Source organism: Miscanthus floridulus, chromosome 9 (assembly GCF_019320115.1).
Source record: "Miscanthus floridulus cultivar M001 chromosome 9, ASM1932011v1, whole genome shotgun sequence".
NCBI classification, from domain to species: domain Eukaryota; kingdom Viridiplantae; phylum Streptophyta; class Magnoliopsida; order Poales; family Poaceae; genus Miscanthus; species Miscanthus floridulus.
The window spans coordinates 133,960,443-133,973,836 of NC_089588.1; positions in this window are offsets into that span (position 1 = coordinate 133,960,443).

The following is a 13,394-nucleotide window of genomic DNA, read 5'->3' on the forward strand; positions in this document are numbered from 1 at the left end:
TAAAATTGAATGAGTTCAAACTGTTGTCTTCTTTACATACTTTGGGTTACATTGAATTTGATGTTTTGTATAACTAGATTGTTTGGAGGAGAGCCTTTTTAAATATGCTGATTTGCCTTAGTTTTTTAAACACACATATCATGTTATTGGCAAATATAACAACAAGGGATAATATATGATACATCGAGTATACATTCGTAGTAATATGAATTTTCCTTTTGTTGTACAAGATTATGATCGTTTAGAGGGCAGCCATAATAATACAAACATTTTCTCATGTTCCTCAAAGAAACAAGTTCACTTTCAAGAAGGGGAGCATTGTTGGTTGCTACCTATGTCTGCTAGACCATCTATTCCTACATTGTCTTTGGTTAGTTCTAATCTTTTGCAGGATAGTGTTGACATACATTGTGTGCATTCGGATCATGGAGTCTACATGCTTGCTGAAATTTTTATGCGAGATGACATGGTAGAAACTTGGAAACATGGTCACGTTCCTTCTCATAATTATTTCAGTTCCCTTTGTCTTCGCAACCCCGTTGTCCTTTATGTTGTGCAGGATCAGTTTCAAGCACAATCGACGCCGAGGATGACTTTTCATCAAGAAGGGGAGGATGATGATGACATGACACCCATGCATATGACCATGTTTAGTGCATGGTATGGAGGGGTAGGAGGCCAGCAAGGGTGTCCAAGTCAAGAAGGAGGCCTGAGGCTAATTCGGTTCGAGTCCCCAAGGTGGAGGCCCAAAGCAACTCAAGTTCGAGTCTGTCTCGTCCTTCAGGACCAGTCTGCCTTAAACTAGTCACCCAGGACGCATCCAGACTCCGTTTTCGACGATCCATATATGGTTGGAAAGCTAATTTCATAAGAAAGCCAAGTCAGGTGGTCTAACTTCAAAATCCCTTCAGAATCAACGGGAATCGTCAAAATAAGTCAGCGTCCAGAATCTACCAGGGTGCTGCGACACTATCTTTTGGTCCATTGGACCATGTATCGTGTTGGGGCCCATTAGGGGGCGTGTCTAGGGTAGGCGACGACCCTAAGACCTTTATAATCATACGCCACCGCCGTCATTAGGCTTTAGGTTTTGCTTAGATTAATCTATCAAGAACAGTTTCGTCGTTCATCGGTTTGTGAGACCCCAACTTCATGAGATTAATCATTCATCTGCAATTTGGTTGCTTTCTTTCTTGTTCTTGCTTGTGTTCTTCGTAACGCAGGCAGGGATTAGCCTTCTTGGTGAGGTTAACCGGATCCGTGTCTTGGTTGATAACCATAGGAGTTGTGGTGCTAAGATTACATGGTTCGATCTTTCGATCTGAAGCTGGATCAGTGTGTCATTCTCCGCCACAACGATAGTTACCTCTACCTGACGGAAGATCGGGACCCCTGTTCCCATTACTTACCTTGCTGAGGAGGGACCAACATGGGTGGACATTTCATATATTCTTTTATATCCTCAAACGCCTTTTGTTTATGTCATCCCATTTAAATTCTTGATCATTTTTCAACTTCAACAAAGGAGAAAACGGTAGAACCTATTCTGACAAATTTGAAATAACCTCCTGATAAAATTAATCTTACCAAGCAAAGATTGTAACTCTATTTTAGTAGTTGGGGGCACTGCCTCATCAATTGCTTTCATACTTTTTTGACCAATTTTGATTCCTCTCTCGTGGACAATAAAACCCAAAAATTATCCAGCTGACACTCCAAAGGCACACTTATTGGGATTCATCTTTAAACCATGTTTTCTTGTGCACTCCAAAGTCTCCCGCAAATTAGCTAGATGTTCCTTGTACCTGTTAGATTTTACCATCACATCATCAATGTAGATTTCAACAATTCTACCGATCAACTTATGAAAAATATAATTCATCGCCCTCTGATAAGTTGCACCGGCATTCTTCAAACCAAAGGTCATCACAACCCATTCAAATAAACCAAATGCGCTAGGGCACCAAAAAGTTGTTTTTGCTATGTCTTCCTCAGCCATAAAATTTTATTATATCCTACATTGTCGTCCATAAAACTAATAACCTTGTGCCCGGCTGCTGCATCTACCAATATATCGGCTATTGGCATCGGATAACCATCTATGGGTGTAGCCTTGTTCAGATCTCTGAAATCGGTGCAAACTCTTAACTTCCTATTTTTCTTATACACAGGAACAACACTCGATATCCACTCTACATATCGGCATGGTTGGATAAATTTTGCTTCTAGTAATCTTTTTGTCTCCTTTTTGATATCATCAAGAACATTTGGGTTAAATCTCCTTGGAGCTTGTTTAAACCGATATCCAGGTTTGATTGGCAACCGATGTTCAACAATTAATCGATCTAGACCAGTCATCTCATAATATTCCCAAGCAAAACAATCTTTAAATTCCTTTAATAAATCTATCAACTCTTGCTTATACTTAGGATCCAACTTAGCACTTACATACGTCGGCCTAGGCCTATCTCTAGGACCAATATCTATCTCCTCTAATTCATTGGCCAACGTAAAGCCAGGTCCAAGTTTATCATCTGTACCATCTATTGGATTATCCATTAAAACAAACTATCTAAGCCGACTGCTTGGTTCGGCTGTTGGCTTTCATCACTGATCTTAATGAAGCCTCCTTCCCATAGCTTACCAAGTCTTCTAGCTCCCAATATATTGGATCAGCTATTGCGATACTCACAGAATCATCAGCATGAACCAGCTCAACATCATCTCCATGCCACTGAATGAAGAATTGATGCATAGTCGATGGTACAAAATAATTTGCATGAATTCAATCATGACCAAGGAGTGAACTGTATGAACCCTTTCCATCAATGACAAAAAAACGTAGTGAGTAAAGTTTTACTTCCAATTGTCAACTCAATGTTTATTGCCCCCTGGTCTTGGATGTATTACCTCCAAAATCCTTAAGCATCATGTCAGTTTCAATCAAATCACTTGGTCCCTTGCCAAGTTTGCGAAAAGTAGTATAAGTCATAAGATTAACAGAAGCACCTCCATCCACCAATATTTTGCTCATCGGCTTCCCATCAAGAAAACCTTTTACATATAAAGCTTTTAAGTGAAGATGCTTGACTGGCTTATTGAATATAGCTTGTTGTATCACTATCAACTTGGCAACTATCTCCTCATATTCTGATTCATTAAAATCTGAATAGACTTCTTGATCTACTAGAGCTCTGAATTTTGACAGGAACAGAAAAGCCATTTGAATATTAGCCGATGGTTGACCCTTATCGGCTATTTGTTTAGCACGCCACACTTGAGGTCTACCAGATTTCTGAGCATGCTCTAGCTCTCTATTCCTTAGGTGTTGTACCCTTTTTTCTAACTACTTGTCAAACCTCCTGGACCCCATTGCCCTTCCTGCCAAACATACTCTTCCTCATCACCTTCTCCTTCATAATCAGCCTAGTTTTGATCAATAACTCACTTCCTAAGCCGATCATGTATACTTCTATTTTTTAAGCGCCGATCCATATTTTTATGAGGATACTCATTTTGAGCATGGATAAACCGGTGGTTGGCTTGAGATTGCCTAAACTCCAAATATTGCTCACTACACTCTAGACAATTATTTCATGTAGGCAATTTCAAACCTTCATTCCAACAATGTCTGAAGAAAGGATAATTCCAATGTGATTCAGCTTGTTTTCTTTCATACCTCTCCTCTTCTTGTTGACGCTGGTATTCTTTCTCTTCTAACCAACGCTGATAATCCTTTTCCTTCTACCGTTGCCATTTATTCAATAAAATTCAAGATATGACATGCAGCCTTATCGCCCTGTTTCTTGACATCTCTCGCTGCTCATATCGGTTCTTCTGTTGGTCACGACGTCTTTTAATTTCTCTATATTCATCAGCCGATATTTGCATCTCTGGATCGACGATTCCTATTTTTTTGCCCTAGTTGATGTTAGGACTTTAGTCTTTCCTTTGAGCAACTTAACTTCAACCATATTCTGATCTCTTGGGAAAGGATTATCGTCAACTTTCATCTTCCGAGGTGTATCAAATTTAAGCTTCCCTTGCTGAATAGCCCTCTGTATATATTGTCAGAAAATTCTTCACTCATTAGTAGAATGAGAAGTAATGTTTTGAAATTTGCAGAACTTCTTATTCTTCAACTGATTAGGAGGTAACATAACATGATTGGCGGGCAATTTGATCTGTCCTCTCTCAAGCAAGAAATCAAAGAGCTTGTCTGATTTTGTGATGTTGAAATCATAGCTCTCTTCAACACCTTTTCCCTAAGAATTTGACATCATCACTATCTTCTTACCCCAATTCTATTCAGCAATAGCTAGCTGATCATCAGTCAGATTCAATGAAAAGCACAAATTTCTACTTTCTCGGAACCTCTAAAGAAACTCAGCACCTGATTTATTAGTTCTTTGCCTTATGGTTGTCAAATCTATGATTTTCTTTTCTCCTGTCCTAGTGTAGAAATATGTATGAAACTTCTTCTCTAGGTCAATCCAATTGACAATGGAATTAACTACTAAGGATGAAGACCAATTGAAAGTTGGTCCTAACAGGGACAAGGAGAAGAAACAAACTCGATAAGCCTCTTCAGTGGATGTTTCGTCCAACTATGTAAGATACCAAGTAACATGTTCTATTATACTTGTGCTATCGTGCCCAGTGAACTTAGCAAATTTTGGGAGCCTGTAATTTATAGGAAGAGCGACCAAATCATACCACTCTGGATATGGACGTTTGTACGAAAAGGTCTACCCTTTTGGTTTCAAACCGAACTGATTCTTCATCATCTTGGTCACTCTGAGCAATAAGTCATCAGCATTTGAATCTGGATTTCTTTGCAATTGTTGGCCCATCTATGGATTAAAATTTTAGGTACCCTGATACCCTGGATTTATAATCATATGAAGGGTATTGTAATCTGTGCCATAATGATATCCATGTGGAATTTCTATCGGTTGAGTCCTTTACTGATTTGCTGCTTGGAGTCTCTGATTGTAAACGTTGGGATCAGCATCTCTACGAATCCTTTGAACTGATGGCACTATTTTTTGAGCCGACGATGGTATTTTGCCTACTGTGCCAAAATTAACCATTTGATTCTGAACTTGCCCCGTCGGCTGTTGCACATATTACACTAACGATCTAGGATTATACTGTATTTGATTAGTAGTAGTACCCTGAACTTGCTCAGACGAGCTCTGAACTGCCTAGACATCATCATTACCAGCTAGTGCAGCTTCTTGATGGCTAGTACTAGCTTGATTAGTCCCCTAAGTCGACGGATGTGGAATGTTATAGTAAGCCGGTCCAATTTGATCAATTGGATACCCATAAAACACCTCCTTCATGGTATTGTGGAATGTGTTTAAGAAAGCAGTCTTATGGTTCAACATGGTGTCATAAACAGATTTGTTTACAGCATCTATGAAGAAATATCTATCATCAGCTTCATCTATATTTGACTGTCCATGCATCAAAACTCTCGGTAGTGGATATTTCTGGATAACTTTGTTGTCACATGTCTTGGTGTAGGACAGCAAACACTTATTCTGAAACTATTCTATAGCTTTGCTAATGACATCATTATCCTCATCAGGTAAGTCATCATAAGGCACCATAAGAATGTCTCTATTGTTGTGAGCTACCATGACGATTGTGGGGTTCCACTGGGCGTGTCAGAACGCGTTACGACGTGAAAATGTGGTAGACGCACCGGTGGACACGCAGCAAGCCAGAATGGATCCGGAGACCTGCTTGGCTTCAATGTAGGACCAGTTGATCCTACGAATTTCTGAAGGCGTGCTAGTCAATTAGACCGGCAATTGATAAGGAGAGAAAGTTTATTAGTAATTTAGGGTGGAACATGCTGGTTTTGCCCAGACAGTTCCAAGTATGCCGCTTCGGGGGTAGCCAAACAGGAAAATCGACTAAATAGCCGATACAAGAAGAAATCGACTGTTAAGGACTGTGACGCTTGTGGGTCATGATTGATTTATAATAACAAGCACAATGCACCTAGTTTTTAATGATCCTTTCCCTTATTAATATGTACGCATCAAAGATACATTATTGGCTAAATTAGATTTAATCAATACATGGTGCGAAGCCAATGAATTCGATAAAAAGGGATATACCACACAAACAATCGACTGTTTAATATAAATAGATCTACAAATCGTCTAGATCTAATTTGTTACCACCAATAGTGAGGTTTGACCGAATCGATAGAGCTATGATGATGACAACAATCTAAAACTAGAAAGTCCATAAAACCGACTATATATCAGCAGGTACATGAAAGCGTGTCATATCTGTGAAAGCACGGGCGAATCGGCTAGAATAGCCGATGCATGTAGAAAAATGATTATAGCATATGAACAATCGACTATTTAATATGAATAGATTTATAAACTCATCAAATCTAACCTATTATCTTTAACAGTGGGGTTCGACCGGATCGATGGTAGCCATAATAAAGATAAGATATTAAACCTTTAAAGTAAACAAATCTATTAACATTTAACAGAATCATGAAAATATACTATGAACGTTACAGTACGGGCAATCGGCTGTTTTGCCGATGCAGGCATAGCAAACAGCGAAGGTCATGCCTAGCCGAAAGCAAATCTACCAACTAGCATACTCTGATTTAAAGTGCTAACATTGGGGATCGACCGGATCATAATAGCCATAATAGCGAGCTATAGACCAGATTCAACTAGCTAGTAAACCTACTCAAGATCAGACATGCCTTGGTCGCATACTATGCATGATCAAGGTCAAAGTAGAACAGTCGATAAAACATAATCCATCTTTTAGATCCAGAAACATGATATTCTCCTGTTGAAAAGTTATGTTTGTGCTTATATTTCTCTTGCACTAAATTGCGACATTACTTGTTATCGGCTGAGTGTACAGTTGTTTCTAAGGCTGATGTGATCAAACACATGCTATCAATGCTGATATTAAATGGGAGAATGGAAAAGTGGAATCTTGCATTGTTAGAATTTGACTTGAGGTATGAATCGGCTAAAGCAATCAAGGGGCAAGTAATAGCCGATTTTGTCACTCAGCATCATAAGCTGAGTATTGGCTATGTAGAGCTGATACCTTAGACGTTATTCTTTGATGGATCATCATGAAAGCAAGGTGGTGGCATTGGCATTGTTGTTGTTTCACCTCGGAGGGCAAGTTTTGAGTTTGCTTTTCCAACTAAACCAATGACTACCAACAATCAAGCAGAATATGAAGCTATTCTTAAGGGACTTCAACTTCTTCATGAAGTAAAGGCTGAGTCAATTGAAGTATTTGGAGATTCACAGTTAATTATTAATCAGTTGATCGGCCTATATGAATGTAAAGATGATATTCTAAGGGGATACTATGATGAAGGCCAGAGGTTACTCAAGGAGTTTCCTCATATTTCTCTTTAGAATATTCTATGAGCATAGAATCAAGAGGCTAATCGGTTAGCTCAAACTACGTTAGGTTATCGAGTGTTTCAAGAGATCTTAAGTAGTGAAACCTTGACTAATGATTGGAGAGTTGAAATAGTCGATTACCTTAAGAATCCATCACAGAAGGTTACCAGGAAACTAAGGTAAAAATCGACTAAGTATGTTTTGCTAGATGATCAACTATATTACAAGGCAATCGATGGGGTATTGCTTAAATGCTTAAATCAAGAAGAAGCTTAAGTGTTGATGGGTAAAGTACATGAAGGGATATGTGGAGCTCAACAATCGGCTTATAAGATCAAAAGGATTATTCGCAGAACCGGATATTTCTGGCCGATAATACTAGAAGATTGTTTTGAATATTATAAGGGGAGTCGGGATTGTCAATGTTTTAGTAATATTCAGAAATCACCTGCATCGGCTATGGATCCAAGCAATCAATTCCAATTAATTTTTTGGCTTCACGACAACCCTTAGGAGTAGGAGTACTGTAAATCTCGATGATTTCTTCAACAAGCAGGGCTGCATCGATCCAGTCGACCTTCGGCTTGTCTATGAGTATCATCATGGCTTATACTTTTGTTTGTAAGCTGCATCAGTCTGGCCAACCTCTTATGAGCTTTAGTATAAGTTAGTTATCGATCCTTATCTAGTCAAGTACGGCTGCCATCGATTAAGCTCGACTTCTCGGATTAGACTAAGGTCAAGTTACCGGCTCTACCTAAGGGTGGCGTTCTTTGGGTAGATTCATTAAGTTATCGATCTTGCTGATGTTCTTATTGTCATTAGTTTCAGCAATATCAACCTGCCCAATCGAGATCGATCAAGATTGGACTCACATCCTTTTAGTCCATCGTTTATTTTGCTATATTGCGATATTTTTTTTACTTCAAACGATGAATTATGTTTTATCGGCCGTTCTACTTTGATTTTGATCGTGCATAGTATGCGGCCAAGGTATGTTTGATCTTGAGTAGGTTTACTAGCTAGTTGAATCGGGTCTATAGCTTGCTATTATGGCTGTAATGATCCGGTCGATCCCCACTATTAGCACTTTAAATCAGAGTATGATAGTTGGTAGATTTGCTTTCGGCCAGGCATAACCTTGGTTGTTTGCCATGCCTGCATCGGCTAAGTAGCCAATTGCCCGTACTATAATGCTCATAGTATGTTTTCATGATTCTGTTAAATGTGAATAAATCTGTTTACTTTAAAGGTTTAATCTGTTATCTTTATTGCTGTTAAGGATAATAGGTTAGATTTAATGAGTTTATAAATCTGTTCATATTAAATAATCGATTGTTCACATGCTATAATCCTTTTTCTACATGCATCGGCTATTTTAGCTGATTCGCTCGTGCTTTAATAGATGTGGCCCGCTTTCATGAACTTATTGACGTATAGTCGATTTTATGGACTTTATGGTTTTAGATTATTCTCATCATCATAGCTGCATCAATCCGGTCGAACCTCACTGTTGATGATAATAAATTAGATCTAGACGATTCGTAGATCTGTTTATATTAAATAGTCGATTGTTTACGTGGTATATCTCTTTTTATAGAATTCATTGGCTTTGCGCCACGTATTGATTAAATCTAATTTAGCCAATGGTGTATCTTTGACGTGTATATATTAATAAGGGAAAGGATCATTAAAAACTAGGCCCATTGTGCTCGTTATTATAAATCAATCATGACCCACGAGCGTTACAGTCCTTAACAGTTGATTTCTTCTCATATCGGCTATTTAGTTGTTTTTCTTGTTTAGCTGCTCCTGAAGCGGCACACTTGGAACTGTCTGGGCAAAACCGACATGTTCCGCCATAAATTTCTGATTAACTTTCTCACCTTGTCAATTGCAGGTCAAATTGACTGGCACGCCTTTGGAAATTCGCAGGATCCACTAGTCCTATGTTAAAGCCAAGCAGATCTCCGGATCGTTCTGGCTTGTTGCGTGTCCCTCAGCGCGTCTACCATGTTTTCGTGCCGACATGCGTTTACCTCATGGAGAAGATCCTGTCCTAAGTGATGGTGACCTTGGTCTTCTCATGTCGAGGAAGACGTGGGCACAGGTGGCGGCGGTGCTCCAACATTGTCGAGGAAGACGAGGCCACTAGCATGCTAGGGACGGCATCGGGCGTTGAAGAAGAGGATGGCGCGATGGCTATAGATGGTGGCGTGGGTGGCGGTGCAGCTCTGTCGACGTGGAGAAAGACGATGGCATCGAGCATTGATGAAGAGGATGGCACGACGCGTACGGACGGCGATGCAGGTGGCGATGGAGCTCCGTCGGCGTCGAGGAAGACGACAGCGTGGGCGTGGCTGGGATGGCAGTGACAGTTAGCGGCAAACGTCGAACACCTAAGGTGCGTAGTGAGGGAGGCGCTCACCGTGTAGCGTGATGATGCCGCTGTCCATGCGCTCCTTCAAATCCAAGCTATGGGAGGGGTGGGAGGGGGTGTGGAGGACCGGGGGTGGGAGACATTGGCGTGGAGGATCGTGGGGTGGGGGACACCGGTGTGGACGACCGCAGGGTGGGGAACGCCGGGGTGAAGGACCGCGGGGTGGGGGACGCTAGGGTGGAGGATGGCGTCACGGGTCTTCCTCGCTAGTGCGGGTCGCACGGGGATGCGCGGATGTCGGTGTTGAAGAAGAGGACCGGGGGTGGGGGATGCGGCGGTGGTGGACACGGCGGTGCTCCGTCGGCTTCGAGGAAATGGATGGTGCGGGTTTCAAATTACTTAAAAAAATTTCAGCCCGTACCACCGGCTTATATACTCATGGCAGATCACTGCCGGTTCCAGGGGCAAACCGACAGTGGTGACATAGCATCACTACCAGTGCTAAATCCAACCCGACAGTGATGTGCACTACCATAGCCGGTTGGAGCGCAATGTTAATAAGATAAAAATAACCTAAGCTAATGAATTCCCTATCCTAGAGCAGTAGTTAAAGTCGCGCACTCACGACTCCGTGACCCGCGTTCGAATCCCAAGCGGGCCAAACTTTTTATTTTTTTTCTTTTAATTTTGAATCACTTAACTGCACTATGTATAAATAAATAAAAATTAAAAACTACTTCTAATGCAATTACATAACTAACGCAGTAGTCAAGGTTATACTCTCTGGAGCCCAAGACCCGGGTACGAACCCAGGGTAGGCCAAATTTTTTTAATTTTATTCTATTTTTTAATATAAACTAACTACACTATAACTAAATAAAAAAATAAAAAACTAAGCCTAACAAAATTACTATTCTAGCGCAGCAGTTAAGGCACTACGCTCTGGAGCCGAGACCCAGTTGATAACTCGTGCGGGGCATAAGTTTTTGAATTTTTTAAAAAAAAATGTATCTATCAATGTCGGTTTTCTTTTTAAAATGAAACCAATAGTGGTAGCTGTCATCCCTGTCGGATTCTTCCCATCACTGTCCATTTTTTTAAGCCAATAGTGATGATTATATATATATATATATATATATTCTTTTTTAAACTAAATAAATTTACGCATTTATATTCCTATTGCACCTATGTCAAATGGCTTCAATTTTTTTTTACAATTATGTACATCCAAATTATGGCCCCACATAAGATCTTAGGTTTTTCTGATTATTTTCTTTATTATTATATTTTTCTTTGTGCTAAACAGGACAAAAGAGGCCCAATTACATGTTGGGCACACAAGAATTTTGCATCCACCTTGACTAAAATTTTGTCCCTAGGACACAAAAGACCCTGTGGAAAAGTTTGGCACCATTCCACATCATTTTGGGTAGGCTCAGTTCATCCTCTAATTAATCGGTGACGTCGCGCGAAAATTCAATTAAACAGTAGAAAGTACCAAACCATCTCAGAAAAATCCCAAACCTGGTGGTTCCTTCACCCATGGCACGTGCAAGCCTGAGAAAAATTTTGAGACTAATACAACATCGGAATGCATATGAACCATAGAAACATTGAGAACATATGTGTTTAGTCATTGTAACATGAGACGACTTCTATAGGTTTGTGAAGCAGGTATGTACCGCCTATGTCCAAATGACTTCAAATTGTTTTTGCAAGCATCTATACCCAAATTATGGCCCCATACAAGATCTTAGGTTTTTTTTGATCATTTTTCTATTATTATATTTTTCTTTGTGCTAAATGGGACAAAAGAGGGCCAATTATATGTTGGGAACACTAGAATTTTGCATCCACCTTGACCAAAACTTGGTCCCTAGGACATATAAGACCCAGTGGAAAAGTTTAGCACCATTCAGAATTATTTTGGATAGGCTCAATTCAACCTCTAATTAATCAGTGACATCGAGTGGAAATTCAATTAAATCGGAGAAAGTACCAAACCATCTCAGAAAAATCTCAAACTTGGTGTTTCATTCACCCGTGGCCCGTGCAAGCTTGAGAAAAACTTTGAGACCAATATGACACCGGTATATATATGAACCACAGAAACCTTGGGAACCTCGGTGTTTAGTCATGGTAATATGAGACAACTTCTATAGGTCTGTGAAACAGGTATGTACCGCCTATGTCCAAATGGCTTTAAATTTTTTTTGCAAGCATGTACACACAAACTATGGCTCCACACAAGATCTTAGGTTTTTCTGATTATTTTCTGTATTATTATATTTTTCTTTGTACTAAACATGACAAAAGAGGTCGAATTACATATTAGGCGCACTAGAAGGTTTGCATCCACCTCAATTAAAAATTGGTCCCTAGGGCACATAAGACCCTGTGGAAAAGTGACATCATTCCGGATTGTTTTGGGTAGGCTCAGTTAAATCTCTAATTAATTGGTGACGTCGCATGAAAATTTAATAAAATCGGAGAAAGTACCAAACCATCTCAAAAAAATCCCACATTTGGTATTCATTCACCCGTGGCATGTGCAAGCTTGAGACCAATACGGCACTAGAATTTGTTGTTCTTGTTCCACAGCACATGAATTACATGACAAACACAAGCCGAATTAAACTTAAACCTTACAAATTAAACCTAAACAAACACTAATTCGGAGGTGGATGTGCAGCACCATACATTTGCATCCAAACATGGTAATTGATGTCACAGATGCTGTACCCAGAGCCATCGATAAAGACCAATGCTCGTACGATTACACTCTCTCGTGCCTCAAAAGACCCGTGACATGATCGTCCATATATGTAACCTACTCAACAACCATTGGCCCCGTTAGTAAATCCTATATTGTACATATTTTCTACCAATCTATTCATATATGTGGCACGAAAACCAAAAACGATAGGTAACGAGGGACAGAAGAGTAGGCGTCCTCCTGGGGAGACGTGCGTGGGGGCTGTGCTGCGTGAAGCGCGTCGCGTCTGCGTGAAGCTCTGCTCTGTGCTATCTTGGACATCACCCAACCTCTCCTTTTTGGGTCCACAAAAGCCACGTGCAAGACGTCCTACTATTCTTTGCAGCGAGTTGGCGTTGGCCCTTCCACTTGCCCAGCCATTTGATACTGTTCTCTATTATTCAGGTTTCTGCTTTTCAGCTGGATGGAAATACGGAAGTGGCAAAATTACTCCTGGTGTTCCGGTAGACCGCCTGTTCTTATCGATGCAGGTCCTCAGATTTAATATTAGGAGAAGTAGCGTCAAACCTCTTGAGTCCGGTGAAGCTCAAACAAGATCTACGACTCAAGATCTCTAATCCTCATAGTCACAGGCCGATCAGACAGTTGAGGAATGCGCCAACTGTGTTATCGGAGTGCACTAACGAGGATCCAGATGTCTTCATCGTGGCCATGTCTACGTCATGGTCCGGCGTCTCCAATGGGGTCATCACCGCCTGTGTTTTCTCCAGCAGAAAGGCAGATCATCTTCTTGAGAGACAGATGCCCAAGATGATAGGCTTTCTTATGGGGAGTCATTCTGTTGACTCTTTTCTAGTAGCTAGCGAGCTACACCTCC